Raw genomic sequence first — 5475 nt, 5'->3', positions numbered from 1 at the left:
TTATAAGATGTTTAAACAAAATACACGACTTGTATGATTTATTTTCACACAAAATATGTTGCTTAATAAATGTAAATGGCACAGTGAAAAGCACTTTTTTTCTTAAAGTGTGCCTTTAGCCCCGTTAGCCTCATTACAGACACTCTAAATGTGCCTGTGCACACCTCAGAGTGTGTTAAGAATGCAGGAGGGTGCCCTGCTTTTAAGCCAATTAACGAGCACTATGTTGCAGTCCATGATGGCAAGAATCCCCTCAACATCTGGCAACACGCAGGTTTCCGATAACAGCAACTCAGAGGTGTTTGTTTATTGTGAATGTTGGTTGAGTTTATTTTTCTTTTGTTCATATTTGTTTCTTCATTTGTTTTCTTTGAAGTTACAGTGCCATGATGATATGATGTTATTGTTATGAAGTCAATCACTGGGTGAACACAGTGTTGTGATGTAATGGAGATAATTTGCAACAAAAAAACTGAGACAACGAATACTTCAGCAATGAAGTTTATTGCATCTGAGTAAATAAATCGAAGGCACCCGTCAAAACCCTCTGCCTCCTTTGTTCGACACTGAAGGGCTGCTACACATGTTTATAATTCAGAAAAATTAAAGTAAAACATATCTTTCAGAAACAATAACAAAACCTAAACTAAAAAGCTCCTCAGATAGTCAAACTTGGCTTAGACTAAGCAGGTGAAATTAAGATGCTATTTTGACTTTGAGCTGTTTTGTGGCAAAAGAGATTATAATACTAAGTATTTTCATTTTTAGAGAGGATTTACGCATCACTGACTAAATGAGTCCAGCCACGTTATCCCATGCCAGATTGCCCAGTTCTTCCATGACCTCAGAGTACAGTTCCATCTTCTCTTCAGGAGTCATCTCCATTATGATCTGATGAAGAGGACGGAATTTGCCACTAGTCATCCACCATCCCACGGCACCTCCCAAAGCACCACCTGCATATGATAATAGGAGATCCAGAAGGACAAAGACACAACTGCTAAAGATGCAATGGGTTCACTAAATATACCGTCCACAATTATTAATCAATATAAGTAATAAAATAAAGTTGTTTTCTTCACTTGAAATTTAAAGTTGATCATATTAAGTTGTCTAAACACTGACTTTACTGATGAATTTCCCAAATGTTCTACATAGTTCAATCGAAATGTATTAATATTTAAACATCACTTTAAAAACAAAGTTTCCAAAGAGGTTTTTTTCCCCCCCCACTTTCAGTGAAGAGTTCTTAAGAGCTACCATTTTTACATAGTGTGAAGAACATTTAAAAAATCTCAATAACCTTTTTCCACTATAAAGAACCTTTTGTGCGATGGAAAGGTTCCATATATGGTAAAGGTTCTTCATGGAAACATAAAGAACCTTTATTTTTAAGAGTGTTTGCTCAGATCTTATTACAAAAAAAACAAAAAAAAAAGTCAACATAGGCTACTGGCTTCACAGAACAAACCATACAATTGTTTATAGATGATATTACAGCGCCACTGTGTGGTTAAGAAGTGAAGTGGGTCAAAGTTTGTAAGTGACAAGTAATCAAACACATAAGCGTACATACCAATGAATATACCGGGTGGACCTCCGAGTATCATTCATGGTCTTCGGTCAAAAATGACCGACCGTAGGAAATTAATGGGAAATGGCAAAAAAAAAATTTAAATACAGAACATTTTTGTGTGTACAATCTACAAATCCCCCACGATGCAGAAAAAAATTGCACAGCAATGAAGGGGTGAAACTCTAAAACATCTAGAGTGCAATGAATTGGTATGGCTATAACCATAGACAAAACGAATCAGAAAAATGAAACAAGAGGTTAAAATCAGATCAGGCCCAGAAGGATTAAGCTCTGATAAAGCATTCCTGTTTATTTGTGTTACATTTTTATAGAATTTTAATGTTTTGTATAACAAAATGATTTCTGTATTCAGGTTTGATTGTAGTAATAATAATTCAAAAACTGACGCTTCAAATCAACATTTAAAACAACAAAAAAATATAAACCTTGACAAAAAGTAGTCTTTGAGAATGCCTTAATATACATTTAAATCTACAACCTAATAAAAGTAAACAATTATGTATAAAAACAACTTTGGAATACAAAAGCCTCTCTATAGATTACTATACAGGCATCTAGTGGTTACACCATGAAATTACATGTTTTTCTTTCTTTGCTCTCACTAGGAGGTGCTAAGCTGCCTTAAAAATTGATTTTAAAGGCCTAGTCTCTATTTGAATAAGAGATACTGCATTGATTGAAAAATTAGAGAAAAAAATGTTTGTACTATTTTCAATGGGGAAAATTCATAATAATTATTACATAATTATTATCATAAAATTCTCTCAAAATACAAAAGAAAAAAGAAAAAAATTATTGAACAAAAATATATTAGATTGATTTTACTGAAGAAAAAAAAAGTTAAATTTCAGGTGTAACATGATTGTGACTCCCAAATGAGGAGTGCACAAGGGTTAAATGTAAGATTTAACACTGCACAGGATCGTAGACTTGTATATAAACAATGGTTTCTATCAAACAAACAACCTTTAACTTCAACAAACTAAACAAAGTAAAAGCTAAACAAGTTAGACTACATAAAATATTAAATATTAATATTAAATAGCCTATGTCTGCTTTTGACAACATTTAGTTTTGTTTCGTAAAGTACATTTCAGCTTTAATATAACTGTCAGACATCAGCCTACCTCTTTCTTTTGTTGACGTTACTTTAAGTTTGAGAAGTCAGTCTGCGAGTGACATCGCACTTCCACAGTCTGCTCAGCTGCTTTGTGCTGGCCCTTTAACTTGTTATGCATATGGTACTTTTTATAATGCTTTTCATTTCGGACTCGGAGCATCACCTACTGTAAATGTAAGAAACTGGCAACAACCTGCATGAAAAGTGCATAGGTCTATACTTTTCCCAATGGTCCGTGTACGTTTTGATAGTTTGTTTTTCAGTTTGAAATGAAATAAGCAGAAACAAGAAAACTGTCTTTTTTTTTTTTCATTTTTTCAAAAAAGTTATTATTTACAGTCATTCATGTGACTGAAGTCTGTTTTTTGCTGTCAAAATGTAAATGCCTGTAATATTCAAGACAGAAGAGTAATCCAAAACGGGCGTGGTCGATCAGCGGCTAACAATATCCAGAGGGCTTGACACAATGGGTTATCCAATAACACGAGCAGTAGTCCAGGCGAGGTGCAAACACAGTCCGAAACAGCAGGCAAAGGGTTAATCCAAGATAAACAGGCAAAAATCAGGTAACACGGGAAAGCAGGCAAGGCAAAACTATGACAGGACTAGGCTAGACTATGAAACAGGAAATCAATAAAGAGGCTCCGTGGCTGAGTATTGTTTAGCGTATATCCCTGTTTAGCTGATAGCTACCTTACGGAGCCTGCTTAGTTTTCCTAGCCTTTTCTGAGTCTTGCCTTGTCGGTTTTCTCGTGTTCTGATCTTTGCCTGTGTACCTGGATTTATCCCTCTAGTCTCGCCTTGTTGGATTACGTTCGCCGTCGATTGACCCTCGCTTGTTTACCGGACTGCTCTTGCATTGTCTTCTACATACCAGTTTGCCATTGTCTGACCCATGCCTGTTTCTGACCACGCCTTGAAATAAAGCTTGCAAATGGATCCGTACGTCTCACGTCTCATTCGCCCTGTAACAGAATACTCGGCCACTAGAGCAGGATCAGAGTGAGTGTTATATAGTGTGTGTTATTGGATGCAGGTGAGTGCGCAATCAGTGCAGTGGAGCATGAGAGATGTAGTCCAGAGTGATGTGTGACAGTCTATGTGGAGTGAGTGTCAATATGGTAAGAGAGCGACCTCTTGTGTTCATTGGATGAAAGTCCATGGACCGGATTCGCGACAGTTGGGCTCATATCCTACCTCTCTCATTCGGCACAAATCCAAATGTTTCCATATGCGTGATGTATTTGAAGCTATGTATTTATTAGGTAAAATTGGTTTTGTAGTTCACACGCGTTCCAGTATAGATGGAAAAAATCATAATGAGCGAAAATATGCCAGATTAGACCGGTGCTCAAGCTGAACGGCACGGTGAACGACTGTGCTATTTGCGATAAATATATAGTGTGCGCGTGAGGCGCCGGCGCGATCAAACAGCGGAAACATACAAATTTTTGGTCATACAGTTAGGCATAATTCGAAACTGCAAAGTGCAAAGTGTTAGCAGTTTGAAAATTCAAGAATATTAGCAAAGCATCACAGACTAAAATGAGAGTGCCCACTCTGGAGATGGCACCAGAGGTGAGGGGGCACAGTGACCGCCCAGCTAACATAAGATCACAGGCGGACGCCGCCCGCGGTTCACCGGTGTTTTGCTCATCGTTATTCCAGCAGACCACCAGCGGCAGCTGCCACTTTTCCGACAGCGGTCCGCTGACGAGCTGCTGGTTTATAATTACTGTTTGCTGGCGGTCCACGGTCGGTCCAAGGTTCATTATCAGTTGGATTACGCTAAGCAAAATGTCCTTGCACACAATAATGGATCAAAAACAACGTACAATCACAACTGTAAATTTATTTTCAGTGAACAGATTAAATATACAAATTTATTTACAGTATCAGATCTAGTATACGGACGGGGTGGGCCCCCTTTTGAATTCAAAACCCCTTAACTCTCACCCCCCATTTTTTAAAATAGGCATGCAGGTGCACTATCCAAGCTTAAATTGCTGTAATTTATGAACACTTTGGAATACAGACATAAGTCACAGTCTCTTTTTAAAGAAGAAAATCAGCAGATTATCGGAAAAGTGGAATTCTTTCAAAAAATTTAAGTATAAAAAAGTTATGGTAGTATAAATTTACTGTAAAGAAAATGCACTGTATCATTTTTTTTATTTTATATAAAGTAAATATTTAACAAAATATTTTTGAATCCAAAATTGATATAAAATTAAAGCCTTACGTCTAAATAAGTTATGTTCCAAATTTGAAGTTAAAAAATGTAGGTTCCTGTGAGATTTTATTTAGGGCGTCATACCACAAATAGCCACCGGGTGCCATCCAAACTCCATTGAATTTTTTTATGCATTTTTCTGTCACAAATATCTAGATTTATCTGTCAATATTACTTCTATCTCAAACAAATGTCTAGATTTCTCTGTCAATATTACTTATATCTCAAAATAACCACCAAATATGGAATCCTGAGACTCAGACCTTTCCAATGATATGTTTTTTGTCAAGATTTTAAAAAGGTTTGATTCTAAAAGACCGTAATGCATTTTGTAATATGACACTTGACACCGCCCACTAAGGGGGAGGAGACCGCCAAAAGATTTTAAAGTACCATTTCCATGGTAACGCAATGTTTGATTTCAAAAGGGTTTTCACAGGACGAATCTCGGGCTTCTAAGCTTTCAAATGATATATGATTTATGATGTTTTCTAAAAGATTTGATAGAGAAAAAGGACAACAAAA

The 5475-nt window shown here is 36.4% G+C and overlaps 1 long non-coding RNA gene across 1 annotated transcript in view; it reads right to left on the bottom strand.

Annotated features, from left to right (window-relative positions):
* Positions 1-416: 416 nt before the first annotated feature.
* The window catches only part of LOC107726103 (uncharacterized), a 7827-nt gene continuing 2768 nt past the window's right edge, over positions 417-5475 (bottom strand). The window contains exon 3 of the long non-coding RNA XR_001638226.1: positions 417-956. This is a non-coding gene — a long non-coding RNA (uncharacterized LOC107726103). The remainder of the gene's footprint in view (positions 957-5475) is intronic.

This window comes from Sinocyclocheilus rhinocerous, unplaced genomic scaffold (genome assembly GCF_001515625.1).
Source record: "Sinocyclocheilus rhinocerous isolate Xijiao unplaced genomic scaffold, SAMN03320098_v1.1 scaffold2057, whole genome shotgun sequence".
Lineage (NCBI taxonomy): Eukaryota > Metazoa > Chordata > Actinopteri > Cypriniformes > Cyprinidae > Sinocyclocheilus > Sinocyclocheilus rhinocerous.
This window is presented reverse-complemented; position numbering and strand designations above follow the sequence as displayed.